The sequence below is a fragment of the Cherax quadricarinatus genome, chromosome 43 (assembly GCF_038502225.1).
Source record: "Cherax quadricarinatus isolate ZL_2023a chromosome 43, ASM3850222v1, whole genome shotgun sequence".
NCBI lineage: Eukaryota > Metazoa > Arthropoda > Malacostraca > Decapoda > Parastacidae > Cherax > Cherax quadricarinatus.
In genome coordinates, this window is record NC_091334.1 from 27,439,704 (window position 1) to 27,452,665 (window position 12,962).

The 12,962-nt window shown below is 41.3% G+C and overlaps 1 protein-coding gene across 6 annotated transcripts in view; it reads right to left on the reverse strand.

Moving 5' to 3' along the window:
• Positions 1–12,962, reverse strand: part of LOC128694212 (uncharacterized) — a 233,316-nt gene that overhangs the window by 79,369 nt on the left and 140,985 nt on the right. For 5 of the 6 annotated variants that reach the window (XR_011393130.1, XM_070093792.1, XM_070093790.1 and 2 more), the window contains exon 2: positions 4,538–4,604. The gene's annotated coding sequence lies outside the window, so the exon portion shown is untranslated. Of the gene's footprint in view, positions 1–4,537; positions 4,605–11,571; positions 11,888–12,962 lie in introns of those variants that run through there. The other variant, XM_070093793.1, reaches the window with a different exon arrangement.

Consider the following 12,962-nt stretch of genomic DNA (forward strand, 5'->3'; position numbering starts at 1 on the left):
CTTGAAAGGGGTTGTTAGTGTACAGCAGTTCCAGCCTAAAAAGAACAAGTGATTTGAAGACAATCATCATAGGCTTGGCATCCATAATTTTGAAGGTTCTCATTATCCATCATTAAATTTCTCATGACCTGAAGCCAAACAGGTAAAGGGTAGAACATTAAAATGGTAAAAAATACCGACAGGTTGTTAGGTAAGACACATATGCAACAGTTAGGTATCTTTATTTCAAAACGTTTCGCCTACACAGTAGGCTCCTTCAGTCGAGTACAGAAAAGTTGATAGAAGCAGAAGTTACTTGAAGACGATGTACCAAGGGTATCTTGGTACAGACCTGAAATCTACTTCGACAACCTCTACTAGTGAGAACGGCTGGATTTGAGAGGGACCTGACCTCCCAAAGTGACCTACGTCTCACCTCCTGGCGCTATATAAGGCTCCATCCTGTCACTTCAACTCCATATTGTTTCAGACTACGGAACAATGCTCTTCTCCAGACTGAGGGAGTGACCACCTCAAAACTTTAAGGGTGATGGACTGATTACATCGTCTTCAAGTAACTTCTGCTTCTTTCAACTTTTCTGTACTCGACTGAAGAAGCCTACTGTGTAGGCGAAACGTTTCGAAATAAAGATACCTAACTGTTGCATATGTGTCTTACCTAACAACAGGTAAAGGGTAAAAATGTTTAATGATAAATGCATATATTCCTTTATATCATTTATACAGAATCTAAAGAGGGTGGGGATATTTCTAGTTTTGAACTGTAGTATCAGCGCACCTCTGGCAAGACAGTAATGGAGTGAGTGATGGTGAAAGTGTTCCTTCTTTTTCGGGTCACCCTACCGTGGTGGGAGACAGCTGGTATGTTAAAATGAAAAATTCTTTTCAAAGATTTTTTATAGTAAAGACAATGATAGTTGATAACACAGAGACAGCTTTCATGTGAATAACAGCATTTCTTTGAGTGCTTTTACATTTGGAGTTATCGGTGTGTGAACTGTCAGTGACAGGAAGAGAGCCTTGGCAGCTGTTAGTAAGAAAATCGCGATTCTGCTGGCAAGGTTAGTTCCTATGGACAAAGAGTCATTAAGTTTATTTACTTTATCAAACATATGAATAGGAGATTCATTTGGTCTGGTTAATACAATATTTTTGGTTTTGGTAATTTTGCAAAAGCCCAGAAACTTTGTTAAAGACCGTTTTGATATCGCCCTCCAGCTCTTTGAACCTGTAGCATAGCACAGTTAAGATTTTTTTTTTAAGAATATGGAAAGTTCCTTAAAAACTACGCCCATTCTATACCATTTACCACAGGTATGAATCTTGTCAACAGATCAAAGGAATAAAGAATAAGGATTTTATTTCTTTGCATAGTTTATATGTCATTATAATTTTGATTTGCTAAGTACAAAGAAAGCCACTATCATGCCAAAGCATTTCAGGCAGACTAAACCTAATGCTGAACAGACTACTTAATACTAGACATATATATATATATCATAATTGGTTCGAATTGAACAATGTTTTTTTATATTTCAACAGAGGTAGTAGTGGTTTAGCAGTAATTGAATTAACAAGCAATTGATGAACAAGTTACAGTGCTGATGGTTAGTCAAAGGCTATTTAGTCTCTTGGCTGTGACCCATCTGTTTTTTAAGGTGCAATATTAATAATGATAATGATAATAATTATAATATCTGTGGAAAATAATGTATTTTCCAAAAAATACAGGGTATTTTTTTTAAATTTAGTGTAATACATTGTATTTAATCAAAATTAATTTGTAAATGAAAAATGGAACCAGCGACGGGGAGAAGGGTTGTTGGAACCAGAGTTGCCATTGTTTTTGAATTGAGCCAAGACAAACGTTAGTGAAATTCGGAAGAATTTTCGTCGCTCTAGAGGTTATACTGGGCCTAAAACCTCTCAAATAGGAGCCAAAATTGTTGGAATTGCAGTCCTGCATAACGTGAGAAATCAGGCAACTGGACAGGACTCCGTAATTAGATGGAAACATGATATTACCCCAGATAAGTCGATGTCTATTTATGTTGATGTTCTGGCCAGTAATTTCATCATAATTTAGACAGGGAGGGGGTTTCTGTACATGACACACAGTAATCTCCAGACTAATTGGTGAGTGGTATTAAGATATATTCTCCTTCTGTTATATTAATGTGTATATGTAATCATTTATTAATTTTAACATACAGTCCACAAATTTATATTAAATTCTACCAAAATTCCTGATGTATATTTCATTTGCAATTAATATAGGTCTAGAGCAACTTGTGGATATGACAGTTGTAGGTATCAAAGGGGGACATTTTTTGCGACCTAGGTGTCCCAAAATTCCTACTTGTCTATGTAACTTTGATAAATAATAATTATCTTTGTTACCATTTACTGGTATGTATCTAATGAGATTCATCCAGGTAAATGTAATTTTCCACAATATCTTTATTTTTACAAGTACATGTACAAGGTATACAGACCATAGCTGAAATCAATGACATACTACTATACAGAAAGCCGCTAGTTATGCAGAGCATTTCAGCCAAATCAGGTCAGTTTTGTCCCAGGATGCGACCTACACCAGCCAACAAACACCCAGGTACCCATTTTATATTGATGGGTGAACATGGACAGCCGTACCAGGGATTCAACCTCTAGACTTCAGTGTGAGAGCTGAGTGTGCTAGCGATTGAACAATGAATTTTTTGAAGAAAACCTCGAACACCAGAGAGGATATTATTATTCTTGCTGACTTCTCTCTGCCAATCAATAGCACTTACTGACATTATAAAAGTACCATAACCTCATCATGAGGACTGAATGAGACAGTTTAAGTGTTCAAAGATGGTTTGGATATGTTGGTTGCTAGGGAGGCTGAGTGATGATCTGTATCACTGTTTGTGATTATGCCAGCTTTTAGAGATGTTAAGTTTGTCCAAATGTTGTCAAGGGAAGATGCAGATGTCTCAGTAATAATAGTAATATAATAATATCTTTATTTATTACAAGTACATGTACAAGGTATACAGGCCATAGCTGACATCAATAATATACATGTACTATTACATAGAAAACTGCTTGTTATGCAAATCATTTCGGGCAAATTAGGTCAGTTTTGTTCCAGGATGCAACCCACACCAGCTCACTAACACCCAGGTACCCACTGTACTGATGGGTGAACATAGACATCCTGTGTAAAGAAATACACCCAATGTTTCTAGCGTCGCTGGGTATCGAACCCAGACATCGCTGTGTGAAGCGAGAGCTTCAGCCACCAGGCCACGGGGCACTGTAGGTATTAAGAGCAGTACAAAGCAGTTATACATGTTATTAAGGAAGCCAGCTATTTGAGGATCATCTGCTTGAACAAGATTTAATGTTAATCACCAGCAATTATTATATTATACTTGTTTAGTTTATTATTATGATTAGATCCCTGAAGTGATCTCCAAAGGTGTGAGAAGTTCTATAGACAGCACCTATTGCTATTGGGGCAGTAATGTTTTTAGCTGTAAATTCAGCAAATATGTATCTACCATGTTAATCTCTGAGACATGATAAATTTATGCATTGCATCTCAATGACATAATACAGCCTCTCCTCACTTAGTGACGTACTCGTTTAGCGACGACTCAGACTTATGATGGGCTCTCTGACCAGTATGCATACCTAAATAATGTATATTAGAGCTGATTTCCTCTATTCTGTTTATTACAATATACTACAGTACACTGCTTTATAAACATTTAAAAATATACCAAAAATTTTATAAATGGGGCAAAAGTGACATTAAAACAACATCAAAGACGGTTGACACAAACCCACTACCATTATACCCTACCATCCGACTTACGACCGAGTTCGGTTCCGAGAAACCGGTTGTAAGTCGAAATGGACGTAAGTCAAACTTTACTACTGAATATCAACATCACATTTTTGTAATGACTTTATTTTATTGTTTTATTTTGATATTTCATGTTTTACTTTACTTTTTATGCTGTTAGTACTGTATTTTATACTGTAAGGTTTAGGATAAACACTGTGTACAACACAAATAGTTGTTTATTTCCCAGAAATTTGGCATAAAAAACACGGTCGTAAGTTGAGTGGTCGTAAGTCGGATGGTAGGTGTAGTATGCTCCTCACTTAGTGACGAATTCATTTACTGATATGGTCTTAGGAACGGAACTCCATCGTTAAGTGAGGAGAGACTGCATATCGCAGTGCCACCCGTGGCTTGGTTGGCAACGTATATGCCTCATACATCAAGTGTCCAAGGTTCAATTCTCTGCATGGGTTTAAACATTGAGCATGTATCCTTACACCTGCTGTCCCTGCTCACCTAGTAGTAAGTAGGTACCTGGGTGTTAGTCGACTGTTGTGTACAACATCCTGGGGTACAAGGTTACAGGACCCCTATGGAAATATGACAAGACAGTCCTCAATGACACAATGGCTTTCTCGAGTTATGCTGATTGAATAACCCTTCCTCCCCCAGGTTAAAAATCCAAACAAATCTTACCTCTGTTATGAAAGACTGCATCCAAGTATGTTACAGATGTTTATAGCATCGTGTTTAAGGCAGGCTTCTGTGAGAATAAAAGGTTAATTAAGCATAGAGTGACCAAGGAGGGTTGTGATGTCATCTAGCATTGTAACTGAAAACTAAGATATTCTTACAAAAAACTGTTTGCTCATGGTTACTTATGTAGTATTTGCAGTCTTAGGTAGCTGTAATCTCATTATTGTAGTGATCTGAGATGACATTAAGATTTGAACCTATATTAACATTAATAGATAGTACTTATGACAAATAATGCTAATGCTTACAATAAAATCTAAAAATTGGCATTGTAAAATTATGGCTAAATAATTGCACTATGAAAACTAACTTAATAATGAATAGTAAAGGTTGTATGCTAAAAATTTTAACAAAAACTGTAGTGAAAAATTCAGTGTAACAAAGGCAATGAATTATTATTACACAGGCTGGCTACAAACTGTTAATTTATACGAAGATAATATACAAATAAAAAGCGGAATACGTATTTACTTTGCCAACAGTATAGAAAGTAGATACTACAAGTATTAAAGTGAACTGCAAGATATTATGGAACCTAAATAGGAATTAACTAAATATAACCAAAACACAATGTGCGAGGTAATATTAATAAAATATATAGGTAAGTTTTTATTAAGGTACGGGTACACATAAATACAGTTACACATTTTATCATACATAGCAGCATATGTGTAGATTATGTAGGATAACCCAAAAAAGTCAGACAAAGTGACTTATTTCCATTGAGGTTCTTGATAACTGGGTGAAAAATTCGAGACATAATATACATGTTAAGTATAAAATACAGAGTTATTCATTAATGATTAACTGGGGGGAAAATACAAGGAACGGTAAGCAAATACAGAATGATGCAGACAATAATGAAGAATAATGAGAAACTTAGCAAAAATTTGCGAGTTTAAAAAAAAAATGTATTGCTAAAATATAAATTTGATATAAATAGATACTGTATAAAAAAAAAAATGAATAACTAGTTATAAAGATATTAATAACTAGGGTGATATTAATAACTAGTGTGATACGAAGAACAATAATAAAATGAATAACTGGGTAAGATATTCAAGGAATTAGTTCCGTATATTAGTTAGAGATGATTGAGCTACGCAGGAGGCAGTATGATAAACAAGAGACAAGAATAGTTGATGATGATGATGGCTATGACAATGATGATTATGATGATCATTGATGATGAGGATGGTAATGATAATAATACAAGTACAAGGTATGCAGACCATAGCTGACATATATGATAAACCTTCAAATTGGCCACTCAATATGAAGTTCAACGAGGAGAAATTTCAACTACTCATATATGGAAAACTTGAGGAAATTAAAACTGTCAGGGTATACAACAAATTCTAACAATACAATAGAGCAAAAAAGTAATGTGAAGAAACTGGGAGTGAAAATGTCAGAGACCACAACAATGCATCTACTTCATCCGCTAGGAAAATGAGAGGATGGATAATGAGAACCTTCAAAACTAGGGACACCAAGCCCATGATGATTCTCTTCAAATTGCTTGTGCTCTCTAGGCCGGAATATTGCTGTACACTAACAGCCCCCTTCAAGGCTGGCGACATTGCTGACCTGGAGAGTGTACAGAGAACTTTCACGGCACACATAAGTACAATAAGGCACCTAAATTACTGGGAACAGTTGAAGGCCCTTGATCTGTATTCCCTGGAGTGCAGAGGCAAGAAAGATACATGATAACATACACTTTAAAATCCAAGAGGGATTAATTCCAAACTTGCACACAAAAACCGCTCCCTATGAAAGCAAAAGACTCGGCAAAGGGTGGAACATCCCCCCAATGAAAAGCAGGGGTGCCACTAGCATGATGAGAGACAACAAAGTAAGTGTCGGGGGTCCAAGACTACTCAACTGCCTCCCAACATACATAAGGGAGATTATCAATAGACCCCTGGCTGTCCTCAAGAAAGCACTCTACAGGCACCTACAGCCAGTACCTGACCAGCCAGGCTGTGGTTCGTACGTCAGTTTGCATGTGGCCAGCAGTGACCCTCTGGTTCACCAGACCCTGATCCGCAATGACGCCTGGTCTCAGAGCAAGCCGCAGGCGCGTTGACCCCCAAAACCCTCTCCACGTAAATATAGAAAGTCACTTGTTATGCTGAGCATTTCCCGCAAATCAGGTCAGTGTTCTCCGAGGATACGGCCCACACCAGTCCACTAACACCCAGGATGTGACCCACACCAGTCCACTAACACCCAGGATGTGACCCACACCAGTCGACTAACACCCAGGATGCCACCCACACCAGTCCACTAACACCCAGGATGCCTCCCACACCAGTCGACTAACACCCAGGATGTGACCCACACCAGTCCACTAACACCCAGGATGTGACCCACGCCAGTCCACTAACACCCAGGATGTGACCCACACCAGTCGACTAACACCCAGGATGCCACCCACACCAGTCCACTAACACCCAGGATGCCTCCCACACCAGTCGACTAACACCCAGGATGTGACCCACACCAGTCCACTAACACCCAGGATGTGACCCACGCCAGTCCACTAACACCCAGGATGCCACCCACAACAGTCCACTGTGGCACGCAAAGAGTACGTAACCTTCATTCGGCGCATGTACACACCCTCATTTGCAGGCTATCTCCCCCAACCAGCGAACCAGGGGCTAAGGGTTGATGATGGGGCCCCGTCATTCAATCAGTAACCAGGTTCCAGCCAATGAGAAGATGGTTTTGGCAATCGCAGAGGGGTACCACTCACCCGTCTGCCCTTGTCATTCTCATTCTAGAGCTGGTTGAAGCATGGTCTGCTCTCTAGTAGCTTCTATTCTGCCTTGCTTACCATGGAGTGCACTAATACCTATTGCTGTATATAGTGTACATACTTCTGTTCTAAATTGGTGAAGGATAATATAAGTCAAAAGTTTTTCTGCTGTGTTCATTTTACACCCAGGATAACAGGCCTTTTGGACTCCTGGGTTGTAATATGGGTAGCCTGTCCGAGAGCTGGAGCTGGATATAGAGCACGGGTTGAGCCTAGGGTGATGCTGGAAGCAGGATCATTGTGTAGCTTGCTGTCTGGCATTGCATTAGCTTTGCCAACGTTTTACAAACTTTGAGTGTCAATTGCCTTGCTATGGTCAGCCTTGCTATTGTATGATCGTTCAACAGCTCGCTACTAGCTTGTTCGGTGTGCTTGCTTCACTACAGTCAACCTTGTGTGAAGATTTTGCAGTCAGCTTTGCTATTGTGTATCCACCTTGCAAGCGTATGTGCGTATTCCGCAGTTGTATTGTGCATAGCTAAGTGTAGCCTGCAAATAACGTGTTACATTTGGGTACAAGTATTCTGCAGTCGTACTGTGCATAGCTAAGCGTGTTCTGCAAATAACGTGTTACGTTGGGGTTATTCTGCAATTGTACTGTGCATAGCAAATAACTTATACATTGGGGTATGTCACCTAGACGAGTCAGACGTCTGGTGTCAGCATATACTTTGTTTAACTTGCCTAAATTGTCCCTACAGTGTTGTTGGCAAATTGCTCGTTCCATTGGCATTGATTACGAACGCACTCTCACAGCTGCACAACTGCGTTCGCTGATCACCGACAAACTTCGGGAAGAGGAGATGGCACATCAGACTCCTCCCTCTACGGAAGCCAGGAATAAAACTCCAATGTTCTCGCAGGAGGAAGATGATACATTAATGGAGCAAAATTGTCAGTCTAGTGCAGCAGGGTTGTCTCAAGGCAAATCAGCGGCGTTGGCATTTGAGTTGGCGAAAATCAATCTTGAGCAGACTAGGGAACAGAGGGCATTTGCCAAGGAAGAGTTTGATAGGGAAAAAGAAAGAAGGCAGTTTTTGCAACTTGTAAATGATTTTAGTTTACAGAAAGCAGTACAGCTTGTTCCCTGCTTCAGTGAGGCCGAACCAGAACAATTTTTTGAAGCTTTCGAAAATCAGGCTTGAGCCTTGAGGTGGCCGGAACAGCATTGGGCGTCGTTGGTTCACACAGCATTGTTTGGTAAGGCACAGGAATTTACGTCAGTGTTAAATGACACTGATTTTTCCGATTATAAAGTGGTGAAGATCACAGTTTTGAGAGCATATACATGTATCCCAGCTAAGTACAGGAAACTCTTCAAGTTAGGCAGACGACAGCTTGGTCAATCCCTGGTTGATTTTGTGCAACAGCAGACTAAAGCTTTTACCAGCTGGTATAAAGCAAGTGGTGTTGCTACCTCCGATGATCTTGTGCAGCTTATTCTGGCTGACAACCTGCTGGAGTCAGTGGGACCAGAGGTTAGAGTCTTTCTGCAGGATCGTGACTTAACCACTGCATTGGAAGCAGCCAGGTTGGCTGATACCTTTGAAACTAACCACTTCTTGTCTGAATGATCCCATCTCTCTTTTCAACAGCCTGGCATGAGCAGAGATCGTCAACCTTGGAGGATGAAGTGCCAGCCGGAGGGAGAACGTCTACGTCAGCCAACTAAGTCACCTGGTGAGCCACGCTTCTCAACTTATGGTCCACCTGGTGAGAGACAACCCACTCAACATGGTGTAACTCGACAACAGTATCCAGAGAGACATCAGCCAGAGTGACACCAGTTGCAACGTCAGCAGGGAGTAAAGGGCAAGCCTGTCGTCTGCTTCCCCTGCAATAAAGTAGGTCACATCTGTCCCAACTGCCCCCACAAACCCCAACTTATTGGGAAAATCTATAATATCCCTAGTAACATGTCCCTGAAAGAAGTAGAGAAAGGGATGGCCCCTTATTACTGTCAGAGTCGTATTTCCCTTCAGGAAAACTCAAAAGCAACTAAAATCAGAACCTTTAGAGATACTGGAGCATATTGCTCACTTATAAGTGAGGGAATATTACCCCTTTCAAAGAACACCTCCTTAAATTCCTCTGTTTTGTTGGAAGCATTTGGAGGAGCTATATTTTCTGTCCCCTTGCACAGAATTTATGTACAGTGCAAATATTACACTGGATACTTGAGTGTGGGTGTATCTGAGGGGTTCCCCATGAAGGTTGCCATGTTATTACTGGGTAATAACATTACCATTGTTAGTGTATGTCCTGAACCCATAATGATTAATTCTTCTCCGGTGTTGGCCATAACTCGAGCAACATCCCAAGGGTTGTCTGGTGAAAATGCTGACCTATCCTTGGATGACTCTGATCTTGTAATAGCCAATTTGTTTTATGAGGAAAACTGGCCAGGGCCTCGCAAATTAAGTGAACAGACCCAGATCAAGCCTTCCTATTCCAAGGTTGCAGGATTGCCAGATATCTCTGTTTCCAAGCCTGAGGGACTGTCCTTCCGGGAGGAACAACGAAAGGACCCTTCTTTGAATTTTGCTTTTCAGGCAGCCATGGGTAAATCCTTTTCGGATCATCCAGTCAAGTATAAACCTAAAAACGACTATTTGATCTGCACCGAGACTGGTAAGGAGATAGAGGACCAGCAACTGTCAGACAGGTTAGTGGTTCCAACAAAGTTTAGACCTCAAATATTGAATATAGCTCATAATACTTTATTAGGAGGTCACCTAGGAATTACCAAAACATTATTTAGAATCACAAAAGAATTCTATTGGCCAAAATTAAAGCAGGATGAGAAGAATCATATCCAGTGTTGCCGAGAATGTCAGCAAGTAGGGAAACCTGAATATTCTATTAAACCTGCACCTCTCCAACCTATACCTGCTGATGGAGAACCTTTTGCAGAATTAATCATAGACTGCATAGGTCCATTACCTAAGTCAAAGTCTGGAAATCAGTACTTATTTACCATTATGGATAGAGTAACTAGATACCCTGAAGCAATGCCCATGCTCAGTATTAATACTAAAGCTATTCTCAAAGCTTAAACCAGATTTATTTCTTGTTTTGACATTCCTAAATCTATTCAAAGTGATCAAAGCACTAACTTCACTGCCAAGGCATATAGGGAAGCATTAACTAGGTTAGGGATAATCCACAACTTATCCACTGCCTATCATCCTCAGTCCCAAGGCGCCTTGGAAAGATTCCATCAGACGTTAAAAACCATGATGAGAACTTTTTGTAAGCATTTTCCTACAGACTGGGATGAATCACTACCTTTGTTGCTGTTTTCAATAAGAGAAACTGTGCAGAAGTCTACCAGGTATAGTCCATTTGAGCTGATCTTTGGGCACAATGTACGAGGTTCTCTTTGGGTGCTCAAAGAAGGATGGATGGGAGAAGACGTTAGCTCAACACTCTACAACCTGTCTTCAAGGTTGCAGGTGGCACATCAGTTAGCCAAGGCTAACCTAAAGGCAGCTCAAAATAAAATGAAACAGAGGTATGACAAAAATGCACAATTCCGCTCCTTCCATCCAGGAGACAAGGTGTTGGTGCAAGACCCTATACATGGCCACACCTTGAAAGCTAGATTTACGGGACCAATGCAAATTGTAAGTAAATTATCTAATGTAAATTAAGTGGTAGCTCCATTTGATAAGACCCCAAAAACTAAAACCTACCACATTAATCAATTAAAATCTTTTCATACACCAGATAAAGTCCCAGTAATGACTCTGTCCTCTACCTCTGAGGACGACTCTGACTCTTTGCACTCTATTTCTGAAATTAATGTTAAACTTTAAAACTCTGTCCTCCTCAAGGACCCTAGCCCTTTAATGGTGGGGCTATCTGAAACTCAAGCAACAAGTTAACTGAACTTCTCCAGTCTTACCCTGATATTTTTTTGGATGTGCCAAAAAAATGTACTTTAGGTTATCATGACTTAGATGTGGGAAACTCTAAACCTATTAAACTCTCCCCCAACAGAGCTAATCCTGAGAAGCAGAAGTTACTTCAGCAGGAGGTATAATTTCTGTTAGAGCATGGGTTAGTGGAGGAGTCATCTAGTCCAAGGGCTTCACCGTTTACAGACTACCGTAAGGTGAATGAGGTCACAATCACAGATGCTTACCTTCTTCCTCGTCTAGATGAAGTAATCGACTTTGAGGGTAAGGCTACTTTTGTGTCCAAGTTAGATCTCCTTAAAGGTTACTATCAGGTACCTTTGATGGACAAGGCGACCCACACCAGTCCACTAACACCCAAGATGTGACCCACACAAGTCCCCTAACACCCAGGATGTGACCCACACCAGTACAACAACACTCAGGATGTGCCCCACACGAGTCCACTAACACCCAGGATGCAACCCACACCAGTCAACTAACACCCAGGATGACCCAAAACAGCCCACTAACACCCAGGATGTGACCTGCACCAGTCCACTAACACCCATTATGTGACCCACACCAGTCCACTAACACACAGGATGTGACCCACACCAGTCCAATAACACCCAGGGTGTGACTCACACCAGTCCACTAACACCCAGGATGTGACCAACACCAGTCCACTAACACCCAGGATGTGACCCACATCAGTCCACTAACACCCAGGATGTGACCTACACCAGTCCACTAACACCCAAGATGTGGCCCACACAAGTCCACTAACAAACAGGATGTGACCCACACCAGTCCACTAACACAGGATGTGACCCACACCTGGCCACTAACACCCAGGATGTGACCCACACCAATCAACTAACACCGAGGATGTGACCCACACCAGTCCACTAACACCCAGGATGCCACCCACACAAGTCAACTAACACCCAGGATGTAACCCACACCAGTCCACTAACACCCACGATGTGGACCACAAAAGTCCACTAACACCCAGGATGTGACTCAAACCAGTCCACTAACACCCAGGATGTGACCCACAGCAGTCCATTAACATCCAGGATGTGACCCATACCAATCCACTAACACCAAGAATGCAACCCACACCAGTCCACTAACACCCAGGATGTGACCCACAGCAGGCCATTAACACCCAGGATGTGAGCCACACCAGTACACTAACACCCAGGATGTGACCAACAAAAGTCCACTAACACCCTGGATATGACCCACACAAGTCTGCTAACACCCAGGATGTGACCCACACCTGTCCACTAACACCAAGGATGTGACCCACACAAGTCAACTAACACCAAGAATGCAACCCACACCAGTCCACTAACACCCAGGATGTGAGCCACACCAGTCTACTACCACCCAGGATGTGACCCACACCAGTACATTAACAACCAGGATGACACCCACACCAGTCCACTAACACCCAGGATGTGACCCACACCAGCCTACTAACACCCATGATGTGACCCACACCAGTCCAGAAACACAAAGGATGTGACATGCACCAGTCCACTAACACCCACGATGTGACCCACACCAGTCCACTAACACCCAGGATGTGACCCACACCAGTCCACTAACACCCAGGATGTGACCCACA